The sequence below is a fragment of the Mus caroli genome, unplaced genomic scaffold, assembly GCF_978045245.1.
Source record: "Mus caroli unplaced genomic scaffold, Mus_caroli_1 scaffold_4, whole genome shotgun sequence".
Taxonomy (NCBI): domain Eukaryota; kingdom Metazoa; phylum Chordata; class Mammalia; order Rodentia; family Muridae; genus Mus; species Mus caroli.
In genome coordinates this window covers 27,449,404-27,464,088 of record NW_028227259.1, presented here as the reverse complement: position 1 = coordinate 27,464,088, position 14,685 = coordinate 27,449,404, and the positions used below count along the sequence as shown (strand labels likewise).

Sequence of the window (14,685 nt, the reverse complement as noted above, 5' to 3'; positions counted from 1 at the left end):
AATACTAAAGTAGTCCCTTCAGCAAATATATACCTGAGATTAGTTGCTCATGAAAGTTTAAAGACACCACTCCAGCATTACATGTACACTCCACCCAAGTTTAAATTGATTTTCCCTGGACAAGAGTCTTGGGATTTGGAGAAGCCAACAAGAACTCCAGGTATATTGCTGTGGGTAAGTTTGTCAGCTGTGCAGATGATCCCAGCTACAGGCCAGCCAGTTATCTAAAGAGTATGCACCTAAGGCTTTTACTGTTCAGCTCTGAGGAAGGCTTGATTCACAGTGAAGAGGTGGAACCGGAAGACAGGACAGAGATGTACAGCATTCATTCCTCCAAATCCGCCAGGCCTGACTTATGGTCTCCACAAGCAGCCGTCCACTTCCTTAGGGCTTAGGTCCTCCCTAGACTAGCTCTGATCCAGAGGAAGTATTGGGATTTTACAAGTCAGCAACTGTTCTGGTGACTCCACAGGCGCCCAGGTCTTTTGGAATAAGGACTGTGACTGGACTGGATGCATTTGCAATCCCGTTGGTCTGTGTACTTCTTGAAATGTGCCTCTTAATCTGCTTCAAGTGCCAGTCTGCTCCATCATCGAAGCCTGAAAGTGACCTAGGCCATCTTTGTGACAGAAGTTGAGGGAACGCTCTGGAGAGGGGCCATTGGGTTGGGTGGCGACTGGGTGGGGATGTGGATGGGCAGGCACAGAGGATGGGTATGCCCTGGGGTTAAAATGACTGGCTGATCACTGAGGAGTGTATGGAGACCCTGTCTGCAGCATCACACTGTGGGGTGGGAAAGCAGATGAACCAAAAGTCATTCCTGAACTCAGAGATGGTGGTGGAGTTCCATAAAGATAGACACTGGTTGACAGTGAGTTCTGCCACTTGGGAGCTGCATCATGGTTGTCGAGATCTAGAATTTTGGGGGACTCTCTGGCCTCTCCACAGATTCATCCATCTTTTCTTCTTCTGGACCAGAATTGTGTCCATCAGGAGGAACAACCTTAGCAGTCACTGCATCCATTTGAGTTGGAGGAGTTAAGGCAGAATTTAGTGACTCACAACCTTGCAGACTAGTAAGGACATTCTTCTCTGGGAAGAGGCAGCATGGAGGGTGACTCCCTGGGGGTCCACTTGGGCTTCTCTGGGAAGGGAGAGATCTCTGCCAATCAGAAAAGCCCTGTGGACATGTATAATGAGGAGTCCTCTGATAGGGGTGGTAGGAAGGCAGAGAAGAAGGCTGGTAGGTATATCTCATTCCTTGCTGAGGATGGTACCTAGGAAAGAGTCCAGGTTGGGGACCATTATCCTGGAACCCCCTGGGAGGAAAGGACTGAGGCTGTGATCCTGAGGACTTTCCTCCCATCATAGAGCCCAAGCCTTGCAAACTTGGACTCATAGAGTACTGTGTAGCTGAGTTAGAGTATTCTATGCCAGGCATGTATAAGGGAGAAAACTGGTTCACCTTGCCAGCCATCCAACCGGGATCTGTGCAAAGAGATGTAGTAGCATTCGGTCCTATGCATAGCATGGCTTCTTGCAATGTTTTACCCCTGGGGCAGATTGGCTTTTCTGGACCACTACCATCAAGGCCCTTCCCCTCTGACCTACAGGGAGATGCTTCACCAAGGACCTCATTTTCAGGTAGATTCCCCATCTCTGCCACTATGGAGAAGTCTCTCAAACAGCCTTGCACAGCTGGGCTGCTGTAGCTATTGTCCAAAGGCCAGGTGTTCTTGTTCTTTGATGTGTTAGAAGTGTCTGCAGAGTCTGAAGCATCACTATTGAGTCAGAAGTCCTCTGTTTCCCTTTCTTGTGGTGAGCTTTGCCTGGTACCGCTGGCTTGCAAGGGAGGTGCAGGGTGAAGTAGTTGTTTGAGGTATACCCCCTCTGAAGAACAAATGCTTGCTTTCTCTTCATGTCCAGGCAAAGGCTCTGGGTCTTCCTCAGGCTCTTGTGTTTCAGTCATCTCCTGTGTACTCCCAGGGTTGTCCAATGCAGTCTCGGGCTCTGACACACATACTGATGATGAATGAGCTACCTTTGGAGAGGGACCAGTTATTGGGGAGGAGTTCGCTGGAGGGGGGTGGTAAGGCATACCTGGGGGAAAGACTCCGGAGGGGAGCTGCTTCATGGCAATCATTTCAGGGCTGTCCATCATGGATTCCCTACTTGTGCCCCCCGGGGCACCTGGGAGGGCCCTCTGAATCCAGGACTTGGTGCTGGAGTTGGAGGTGTCTGCAAACCATGTCCATCAGACTTACAGGGTGGCTGCATATACCCTGAGGAAGGAACACCATGAGGTAGAAAGCTTGACTGTTTAGTCCACTGGTTTGGTGGGATAGGTAGTCTCATCACTTTCCGCCATCCATCACATGACCAATGGTATGAGGGTGGTGAGAGGGTCCTGGACCCAGGTGGGGCTTCTCAACTGGCCCCAAACATCCAGGGTTTACAGTACCATGGTTCCCATTCCAAACAGCAGGGTGTCCTCGATTTAGATACTTGTATGAATGATAAATATGACCAGGAGGAATTTCAGACCTTTCAGGAAAGTCTGGGGGTCGGGCTGGAGTCCCACCATGCCTAGAAGGAATAAATCCTGCCTGGAATGGAGCTGGTGGATACATGTTTCCAACTTGACTGTGACAATTCATCTGCCCAAGCTGTAAGGATGGGACATGTGACACCATATTGGAAAGGTCTGAAGCACTGAGCAGGGATCCCCAATGGTTACTAATTCCAACTGGAGACTGTATAGCAAAGGTTGGGTGTTGCAAGGGCTCCTCTGGGGGCACCTCTGGAATTCGAGAGGAGCCATGTAAGTTGATGGGTTCTGATCCTTGAAGAGAGCCAAACGTTCCTGGTGCTGCTGGCTTCATCTGGTTTAAAAGGGATGCGTGACTAGGCACCCTACCACAATGCAGGGGGAAAGAAAAGCCTTGGCCATTTGATGTGCCAACCTCTGGAGGGAGTTGTATGGAACTGCTGCTCTGATTGTCCCCTGAGGAGGCAGCTCAGTGTGCTGCGGGCAATGATTTTCCACCATTCTTTACTGGTGGCTGTTTCCTGCTGTACCCTTCTGTGTTTCTTGAGAGAGTCCAAACATGGCTTCCACTATTTCTACCAGACTGACTCCTTATTTTTTAGCATTTTTCATCCTCTTTGATCCAAAATTCTTCATCTGTGTCTCCATCTTCACCAGGAAAGTGTTTTGTCATGGCCCAATGGAAACACTGCTCTAAATTGTCAGACATCTTGGTATATTCATTACTGTCACCATTGTATTTTCGGCAATTTTTGAACATGGTCTTCGTGACATTTACAAATTCCTCCTTGGTACAATATGAACCTCCATTTAATTTCTTCTCCATGCTTGAAATATCCATGGGGGTCTTAATAATCTGGTAATAGTTGGGGGCATAAGATTCATCCACAGGTTCCAAGAAGGGCCAGGTATTCTTGTGAGCCTTCGCCACATCTAGAACTTTTACAAGGAAGTGAAATCGTCATCCAATTCAAAGAGGTCCTTGGTCTTCTTCCATTCCCTCATAGGAGAATTCAGATCCAAATGGGAAAGTTCTGGGAGTAGCTCCTTGCCTTTAGCCAATAGCCATGCTCATTCTTCCCTGAGCTTTTTCCTCTTAGCCCAGACTTCCACTGCCTTGACCTTTTTCCTCCTTTTCCTGCATTCTCTCCTCCTTTAACATCTGATCTTGCTCCTTCTTCTGCACTGCAAGAAAGATCGGTCGTTCCTCCTCCTCCCACCTGTGCTTCTGTTTTTCTATCTTGGTGAGCATGGGAGTTTCCTCTAGCTTGATGAATTGGATGGGCAGGTGGACAGATATAAACCTGTGTTGCAGCTCTGGCTTTGTGCCCTGTGGACATTTTCCCTTCTGAGCAATCATGTTGCAGATTTCAGGCAGGAAGTCCTGCTAAGGAGCTTGTAGAGTTGCTGCTCTTGGAGAGAGGTCGGCTCTCAGGAAGCTCTCAGTAACCTGTCTCCATTCTTCTGTTAGACACAGGATCCACCAAGTACCTTGGCCTGCCCCTCCGAATCCATTTCTTTTGTGTAGGTCAGACGTCAAGGAGTTTTCTTCCTGCTTTTCACTGGATATAATCTCCTCCTGTAGTTTTTTTTTCCTTTTGCAGGCCTTCCTCTTCTTTTGTCTGTTTTTCCAGGAACATTTGAGACATTTTTTTTTTTTTGCCTTTCACTTTCCCTGCTCAAGGAGAGTTCTCCATTGGACCTTCCGTGTACTAGGTCTTCTTTGTACATTTGTGTCCCATAGAAGTACCAGTACAGTGCACCTGAATTGTCTTCACCTAGAGGTTCAACTCGGAGACTGTCTGCATCCAGACCCTTGAGAAGATCAAAGACATCATCTGCAACAAGCGGGTAATCACAGAGGAGATGCAGGATCTCTACTCATGTACGCAGAGGAAGGTTTGAAAACTGGGATCTCTCAGAGGATTGGGCTTTCCTTCTTCAAGCTCACAACCTTAGTTAACAATATCTTCCAAGTAGCTGTGGAATGTCTGAGACGTGATACCTCTTCGCTAATAGCAGCCTTGAAGCAGGCAGGCAATCAGATCACTGATAAATACCAAGTCATCTCTGTGAAGAGCTGCCTCTAACTCCTCGATCTCGAAGTTGAGCAGGCATAACGCCTTGTGAAAGAACAAGCAGAATTGTGCGATGGCTGGGACTTCCCACCAGGAGCAGAGCATGCCCAGCATGGCCATGCAGCCTTCCTCTGGGCACATCTCCCTGCTGTGATTACTCACTCACTCTTGCTTGCTTCAATCTTGCTTGCTAGCTCCAACTCTGGCCATAGGGCAGTGCCTCTCACTCAGCAAATGGCAGCTCCCTCAGCTTAGCAAGAGCTCAAGCAGAGGCGGGCCAGTACAGGGGTAGTGCAATGGGGGAGTAGCTTGCAAACTCGCTCAAGCAGCCGCATGCTTGCCCCCTCCCTCAATGGCTGTCCCAACATCTGACTTAGTTATGGTTTTACTGCTGGGAACAGACACTATGACTAGGGCAAGACTTATAAAAACATTTCATTGGGGCAGGCTTACACGTTCAGAGGCTCAGTCAATTATCATCAAGCATGACGGCATTCACACAGGCATGGCAAGAGCAGAGCTGAGAGTTCCACATCTTCACCCAAAGGCTGCTAGGAAAAGACCCATTTCCAGGCACCTAGGATGAGAGTATTAAGCCCACACACACATTGGCATGCCTACTGCAAACAGGTCACACCTATTCGAACAATGCTACCCATCCTAATGGTGCCACTCTCTGGTACAAGAGTATACAAACCATCACAACTTGGAAGCATATTATGGCAAAAGCATGAAATAGACTGACGGCTGCCATGTAACAAATTTCCTACAGATATGGTAAGGGGGCAAGCCTTACCAGAGAGAACTTTGTATCATTAGGAAAGATGTCTGCATGATGTTAGCATGTTTATACAAGGTCCATGGCCTCAACAGGAGCACTTTCAAGGAGGACAGAGAATGTGTGTTTTACTTGAAATACAGGGCTTTAGCACTGTGTCTCATACTGGTCGGTGCCGATTTCACCTCACTCTATCCATGCAGAGGAACCCAAGTTGTCCTCCCACCTTCCTTTTGAGCAAGGTATAGGCACAAAAAGACCAGGACGCAGAGCTGGTGTCCAATTCCTCAGATATGCTCAATTATCAACAAATGTTTAAACAAATACAGTGTGGTCACTTATTATTGATAGTCTTCACATCTTACTGAGGGCACCAATTGCTTGACTACAACCAACTCTCTAAAAAGTCTGCGCCCTGGGACATATATCAAGATCAATTTGGCATGGAGGTGCATGCACACTTTCCTGTACTGAACATAGAAAGGTGGAGGTAGAAGTTTGATGTATGGTAAATTGGCCACCAAGTTCACATTGTGTTCCTGGATTTCATCTCAGGACAAGGATGTGGAGAGTCTCTGATGGCTTCTGCCTAGCCACTTGAAAGGTTCTCTGAGCTTTGGCCTCAGCACTTAATACTTCCTGCTGGGTCAGCAACACTAAAGGAAGATAAGATTGTCATCAGCACCGTATCACACTACCAACAGTGGTTATTAATCAGTTGTTCAGATGATGATACTCACTTAAATTTTTTCCTAATATGGGCTAAGGGAAACAGAGAACATAGTCCTTAGAATGGAAAGATCATTCTCACTTCTCCATCTTCCCAGAAAGAAAGACTGCAAGGGAGAGAATGGTAAGTTCTTTATAATAGAAAAGACTTGGTAACTGAGGCCTTTGATGTAGCCTGTGATTGGGTGTTGTTTTCTGAAACAGGGTCTCAAATACCCCATGTGGACCAAGTTAACCTTGAGCTCAGACAATTCTGCTTCCACTTTCCTATATTTGAGCTTCCAAGTGGGGCCTCCAAGTACTGTGGAAACATAACTAGTCATTGTGAGAGACCTGGATAATCTAATGCTAAGGCATGTACAGCACAGTATAGCAAAAGTCATTGATTTCTATGTCTGCCCCCTATTTCAGATACTTGCTGTCATATGACAGCCAATCATCAACAGAGAAAACAACTTGACTCAGCAAAGTCATGGTGTCCACATTCTGTTGTGTTCTGTATGAGGTTTGTTAATCTTACAATGGTACATAAACCATTCCATGGGACCCCTCAAATTAAGGGTCAATATGCAGTTATATCTAAAATGGCCTGATCCGAACAGAGCACTGGATACTTCCCTAACTTTAAATGAACTAATTTTGTTTTTTCATTTGTTTTTGTTTGTTTGGTTGGTTTGGTTTTTGGTTTTTTTTTTTCTGTCTTTATAATTTAACAAAGATAGATTTTTTGAGCTATGGCTCAGGCACAAATCCTGAGCAATGGTTCTGATCAATCAACTTTAGGGTCTGCATTTAATGAATCATTCATGTTTGACGGAAATTGGGTTTTGTGTGGTTTGTGGGGCCAAACATGAACCCAAATACAAGATGCTAGTACCTTGCCCAGTCAACTAACCTATGTCTATAGTATTACCCTATACTTTCTGCCTGCACATCCGCACCTCTGTTGAATATATTATTTATTTCATACAGAAACTCATGGTCTAGCACACAGAGGGCTATAAGCAATACTGATCGGTGAGATTGGTGCAGTGAGAAAAGCCCCCACACAATCTGATGGTCACACATTGGTGGCTCCATATTTCAGTTTCCTTTGCCAAAAGATCTCTAGAATGTTGTCAGAAGCATGATGACTGCATGTCTCCCTCCTAAGGGATCTTGAGGCAAATTTCAAATGCTAAACACAAGGCTTCATGAGTGTGGTCCCTAACACACACCCACACTGCAACCAGCCCTGAAGGCTCAACATGGATGAGATTTCATGCACCTGTATATGATTAGACAGGAGTAGATTTTGGCTGCATATTCAAACTGGTATGATTTCTCACTAAGTTTTAATGGCTCCTATTGCTAATTGAGGAAAATTTAAGGTAGGATGAGATATTTCTGAGAAGGGTTTGGAAAGGAAACACAGAGTTAGATACATAGGAATTACTTAGGTGTGGCCAATCAAGCCTAGAGCAAACCCTGGCTTTGGAAAGAGGATGTGCTCAATGGCTATGCCCCAGGAAAGAGCAGCTCAGTTTCCTGTCAGTACAGGGAGAACATTAGCAGGGAACCAAAGGCTTTATGTAGTCCATGACATCAGCAGTCCCTTCTTGGACATTCTATTGTCTCCTGGAGAGTTCTAAGCAACCTCTGTGATCTCACCAGTGTTGTAGTTACAACAAGCTGACTGAGATTTCTCAGTCAGAGACTGGACATTGCAGTGATGGCCCTGCTTGCCCGACTTGGTAGACTTTTTCAGAGAACCAATGTGGATGGGAGAGAGACCAGAGAGGGGAGGAAGGATGCTGGCCTTCCATCTGAGAGTAATGAAGGACGAAGGAGGTGGACTTGGCGAATGAGGAGTAAGTCCTGGGAAGTGGATGTTGAGCTTCCTGGTAGGGGTGGCCTGAGCTGGCCTTTCTAGTAATGTGGAACTGGAGACTCTGGGTAGCAAAAAAACTTCCATGGTTATCACAATTCTTGAATCATCAAGGATTTCAGAACAGTACTTTTCCATCCCCTAAGGCAGGAGTTGGCAAGGTCAAAGCTGTTAGGCTATGAACTTCAAGTCTTGACTTGCACTGGGTATTGTGGGTGTTACTTGGGGACAGAATGAGACCATCAGGAGTGACAGCGGGTCTAAGCTATGCCAGTTTGAGGGAGGGAATACCTGCATTTCAGTCCATGGCTTCTTTAAGCTCCTGTAGTTATCTGACGTTAGTCACAGGGAGAGAATGGTGCTCGAGACCATGATGTCATGTTCTCAGAACTACTCTGACCTCCTGTTTGTGACAGTTCCTACCTTACCTTTCTTTATCACCAATTGTGGGTGCCAGCCATTTCTATACTGTAAACAAAGAACAAGCAGTTGATAGACCCAGAGGGGGATTCTATTTTTATTTCTGGGATGTTTTGTGTTTCAGGGTGGAAGTTGATCAATGTGATGAACATATTCTCCCCCTGCCTGACTTATTAAGCCAATTCCTTGGCTTAGAGTAACAGGTTGGATATCTGAGCATCCACAAGATCTCAAATACTTTTAATAGTGAATTTGTAGTCTGACTTGTGAAACCACAGGGCTCAGGGCTCTGAAGCCAAGTTGTTCCCTGAAGAAGACATCTCTCTGGTCCTCAAAAGCACGTTTAAGGGGGAATGAGGATACATCTGGCTACTTACATCACCTGATCTCTCTAGAGTGATGGTAGAACTGAGATCCACTCAGAAGAAATCTCATGCTGGGACCAATCTCTTGGTGGTGTCACTAGGTTACAGGCCTTTTTCCTTCTCTTTGGTAAGTCCACACTCTTTGCATTCTCACATCAAATATTCTTGTATTCATCTACCTACAGTGGCTCACAGACAGACATCATCCCCTATACCTGTCATGAGCAAGGAGCAGTTTGAGAAGGAAGAGAACGAGCTGATCAAAGAGATCCAGCTCACTACCCAGGAGACAAATGAGCTGAGAGATCGCCTGATCTATGTGACCGAGGGATCCATGAACAAGAGGTATACCTTGCTCCATATCTGTGGTGTCATTCCGGGGTCTGCAATGCCTCCTTCATCTTATGCTTTTAAAGGGGTGGGTTCTAGGAAGCTATACCACCAGAATATAACTGGGCCTCACTTCATGCCCCTATATACTTATTAGAGGAGTGGCCACACCTGAAGTTTTGTCAGGATTAAGAAGGGAAATAGACTCTTCTGCTCCCTCCACTTGAAAAGAGGAACTTGGAATCTGAGTGAAGAACTCAGGGAAAGAGGCAGTGATGATTTCCTAGGGTTCATTTGGAAAGCCTTTGACAGGAGGTTTCTAGGTGATGTGTGTTTGTAGTTGTGTTTTTACTTGTCTCCCACGTGATTGAGTGCTGGCACCTCCAGGTAGCAGCTGGAGGGGCCTGGTCCCACATGGTTCTTCTCAGTGCTTGATTAGAATGCCTGAAGTTCATGCCTGTTCCTCTTTGTCTGTGTGCCTTATACTCTGAGGCAGTAATGTTGCATGCATTACTCTACCTCTCATTGTGTTCCCTTTGTCTCTGTCTCTCTTTCTCTTTCATTCTCTCACTCTTTGTTTCTCCATCCTGTGTATAGGTCTAAGTCTGTGAGTCTATGTGCATGCACAGGTACAGACCTGTGAATATGTTTTGTATGTTTTTATTTCTCTCCACAATTTGGAATCTAGGGGTAGGTGTTTTGGCCTGAGGATTTACTTACCTAAGAGTATCCAGGTGAGGTGGGTCCTGAGGCCTGGTAGTCCCCACTTTAAATAGCATTGCACTTTGACTATGTTGTCACATGTGTTAGTACTTTTGTATTTTGGGGGCAGATTATAAATCTGTGGTGATGTCTGGACTCATCTCCAGAATTATATATAATAACTGTCTCTACAGTATTAGGTATCCAGGATTTAGAATCCCTTTTATGGAAACAGGGGAAACACCATCACAGCTGTTTGGTGGGTAAAGACCTGTAGCCTAGACCCCTGAGAACATAACTGCTTAGTCTGCCCTTCAGACCTACTGAGTAACGCAGGGAGCCAGGGCACCCTCAATCTAGATGCCTAGCTTCTGGTGTTCAGGGGCCAGGATAGCCAGTTTCCCAAGGTTAAGAAAATCCCAGCATTTAGAATGCAGTGTGTGGTTTCCATGGCTGCAGTAGTCCAGGACCCAGCCTGAGTTCATGTGTTACTAAAAGCCTAAGTTTATGGAGTTCTGTCTTCCTGGGGCCAGGCCCTACCACAGGCCAAATGGACACTATAAAGAACTGAAATTAAAGGAGAAGGAGATCATGACATTCCTACATGAATTAGAGAACAAGAACATGGAGGCCCGAGAGAACAAGCAGGAGCTCATGAAGGAGATAAATTTCTATCGGTAAGTACTTGTCTGGGAGGCCAACACTTGTGAAATGGCCATTTCTGCCTTCCTTTGTTTCTGGTCGGGAGACTGCAGGTCTGGTTCTATACTTTATGCTTTTTAGGCATCAGTGTCCCTTGGATTTTTGGACTCAGTTTTCCTAGGTCTCTAGGAGACTGTTACCACTGCCAGTGTTCTCCAGGCATCCTCAGGAGCCTCTAAACAGACAAGTGATTCAGATCATCAGAAGGTTATTATGTTGTACTGGGCCTGTGGGGCTCAGGCAGGGTTTTACAGAGCTAAGTGAAGTGTAACATGAGGATAGAACGCCCTCCCTTTGGTTCTAATGACTACCCTGATTGTAGTTGCACCCTACTAATTGGTATTGTCCCAATGCATGGGCTGTCATGAGTAGATGGAGATCCCTGTTTCTTTTGGAAAAACATGGACCCTTTTGGTGTTTGGACTGCAGCACAAATTTCTTCTTCCATGAAATGGCTATTTGCTGTTTGTACAGCTGTCATGGATGTATTCTGGTGGATTGTATTAGGTGTTCACAGGAATCAGGGTACATGTCAGGTTAATGGGACCTGTAAGTAGAAATGGGAGGAGGAGGCTGCAGGAACTTACCATGCAGAGTGTGTTTCCAGTAACCTGCACAGCCGGCTCCTGCTGGAGAAGAATCTCATAAAAAAGAAGTTGGCAATATTGCAGCAGGAGAAGAAGGAAGTACTGGCTGATTGGGCCGTCATTCGTCAATGTTTGATGGAGTTGAACCTGAGTGGTACAGAAGAACAGGAGAAGACCAACAACCTGGAGACTAAAGAACATCAGGTAGGGACAAACAATTCGGCCAGGCTATGACTATCTGATAATTGGCACAATAGAATCTATCTTTGCTTCCTCCCACCAACTTTCTAATCCATACTTCCAAGCAGCCGCCCTCCTCATGGAATGTAGCTGTTCTTTGCTCTTTTTTCACACAAGTATTCTGGGAAGTTAGCCTCTTGTGAGACTCTGAATTAGCCTCTTTGGAGGCACTATTATCACTGGCAAGTGAACCTTTCAACTCTGCTTTAGTCTTCTGTCCACTCAGGGTGACAGGTGAATAACATGTCACATTCTTGCATGCATGTCTTCAGATAGGTGGAATGCTATGTGGAGGTTTGAGTGAATTCTGGGTCCTATCTGCAGATTTCATATCAGTAATTTCAGTTTGAATATTAATGTTGACTGTACAGTAAAGATAAGGTAGTGGGAGATAAAGGTCTGACAGCTGCCATGCCTTTCCCCACCATTCCTGTGTCTTAGTAACTGCCTTCCGTTCCCAGGTCTCAGAAACTGCTAGAGAGCTGGGATTGGCCACAGCTAAAGAAGAGACCATCTTGCAAAATGCGTTGTCATGCCAGGAGGCCCCTGCTGACCCTGATCTCCAGCATCCAGAATTTTCCTCAGATGAATCTTCCTCATATGAATCTCTTTATATCACATGTCCAGAGTGGGAATAGGCCCTAACTAGGAAGCCATGGCTGATTCAGGGTGTTATTCCCTTTTCTCTTCAGATAATTCCTCTTGGCAGAGAACGGAGGTGACTGCACTGCTAACAAATGTCCAAGAGGAGTAACAGGCTATAGGTCTGTGCTGCTAAAAGTGAAGAAAAAAGATGAACAATAATTTTTTTATAGTTTTGTTTGAAGTTTTCATTTTTTGTTTTGAGTTTTTGCTATGTTATTTAAAAGTTATATGTTCTTGTTCTTGTATTTCATTGTTTATTTTTGCCTTTATCTCTATATTAATTGAAATTGTAAAACCTATTTTTTAAAAATTCTATTTCTTATGCAAAAAATGGATTTGCAAGTTGTGACTTTTGAGACCATCTTCCTTATTCAGGTTTTCTATCCCCTGCTGTAGACCTAGAACTCACATCCAGAAATGGATCTTTGTAAGTTCCAGACAGCCAGGGCTATATAGTAAAGTCATAGCCACCTAGGGGTATACAAGGTGATGAACTTTTGTGTATCAATAATTTTATTTACCCCATGGACACACACTTGGTGATGTAATCACTGCCATACTGCATCCATGGTGTCATGAATTCTCATACTCCTAACATATAGCACTCTGTCACAAACACACATTCATTCATGATCCTGTGAACCAGATACTGAGGAATATACAATCATTGTTCTAGAGCTGCTGAGGATATAAACACATTCAGAAAGGAATACAAAATAAATCAGGAAGGCCAGAGCCATATGCTTCAGTTTACTTGCAACAGAGCATCAGTGATTGAGGCGAACAATAGCTTCCCTTTGGTTCTGGCCTGAAAAGGTCAGAGCCATTAACTGGGAGAAAGTTCAGGGGTCGTCCCTCCTGAAAGGGAGGGATGTCTAAACATGGCTTTCTGTGAGCCAGAGTTTTTCCTTGTTTCTAGTCAAGAGTTAATATTTACCCGGAGAGGAAAATGTCCTTGGGTCTGCAGATAACAGTTTCTTCTTGTGAAGTTTGTTCTCTTTCTGAGGAAATGACTCCAAAAATGATAATATTGTCTGCCCGGTGCAACTATGTAAAAATGTTATTGTTTCGGCCTAATTGGCAAAGTCATAACCCATGTTTTTAAGCTGTAGAAATCAGTAAAGCTTTGCTTCTTGCCACCAGAGCATTAGTCTGTCTGTTTCTTTAAGGCATTCACAAAGCTCATCTTCGTCAAGTGATAACCACACAGCAGACATAATGACCTTCCATTTCTTGCTGGGAAATAGCTTTTAAAAGATGCTGTTGTCCTTGACCATAAACTTGCTTTGTTTTGCTGTTGCTGATTAGACTTATGTTGAACATTTATGTGAATGGGTGTTTTTCCTACTGAATGTAATACTGTATGTGGCTCCTCCTGAGGGACATTTCCCTCAGAGCACAGATGGAATCACAACCATTCCTGGAGATGATTGTTAGGTACCATGTGGGTCTTCTAGTGAGTAGCAAATGTACTAACCTGTGAGGCATCCCCACACTTCCTGCCGTTGGCTTTTGCCCTTCCAGTGAATATGCTGTATTAGATGAACAGGTTCAAATCCACTTGAGTGGAGAAACTCAGAAGATCTGTAGGTACAGTGCCTGACCTGCCCACACTCAGTGTCCTAGGCTGCCAGGCATGTATACACGGCTCTGATATTACCACTGCTATTTCTGTGTTCAGAGCCTTTTAAGTGAACAAAAAGGGGTGGAAGGAATATTGCTGTTTGTGTGCTCTGCTCCCTCAAGAGTCCCTAAAAACAGGTGCAGTCAGGTGAAATCTTAATTGATCAGATAAGGCTAGAGGCTCTTATTGGGCAGGGGGAAGAAAGGCAGAGCTGAGATTTTTAGAGAGGGGAAGTGAGATGGAGAAGAGAGAGGGAATGAAGGACAAAATAAGGAGGAATAGGAAGATGGTGCTGGACTACGGGGCTCTAGGGGCCATAAGTAACTGGGGATTTCATAAATGGGAAATAGAGTAATGTAGGTACATTTTCCTGATCTAAGTGTGCAGGTTGTATTTGTATGTGTTGAGTTTTGCATTGTTTACATGGGCATTTTGTGGTTGTAGATTTCCCCTAATAAATTTGTCTGGCATATTACAAGGGTTTTGTGTTATTATTTTAAGAGGTAAAGGGGAAGTGTGAGTGGCAGCCAGCTCACTGGAGGCTAGCCACAGGTGGTGGATGGCATTGGAAGTATGAACAGCCTGGCAGCAGCTAACCATGGGAAACAGGGCAATAGTGCTACATGGGGCTGGCCACTCAAGGTTAATGAGATCGTCTTTCCTGTCCCTAACCACTTTAGCATGGATTGGGTTTTGTTTTTATGTTTTGCTGTTTTTCTTTTTTTTCTTTTGTTTATTTTTTTGCTATAAGCTACAATAATGTATTTCTTTTTGTTCTAAGCATAGTAGCAAACTGTTCTACTTGAAAAAAAAAAAAAAAAGATCCCTCATGACCTGTTTTTTTGCCTGTGATCCAAGCCCAACCCAAACTGTGTAAAATCCCTGTGTGATAAGTTTGTTGCAAAGTGGGAGTCTTAACACAACAACAGGGTAGGTGGTGAAGTGAAGGGTGTAATGTGTAGGCAGCCGCACGCCCAAAAGATGCCCTGGACCTCCAGTACACCAGTGCCTTAAACAAAGCCATTGCACAGGTTCCAGCCCGAATCTGGCGCCAAACCCTCTGAGAGGGT

General features: G+C 45.0%; 1 pseudogene; it reads left to right on the top strand.

The window, feature by feature from the left end:
• The first annotated feature begins 7,819 nt into the window (after positions 1 to 7,819).
• Positions 7,820 to 14,685, top strand: part of LOC147005081 (disks large homolog 5-like) — a 34,599-nt pseudogene continuing 27,733 nt past the window's right edge.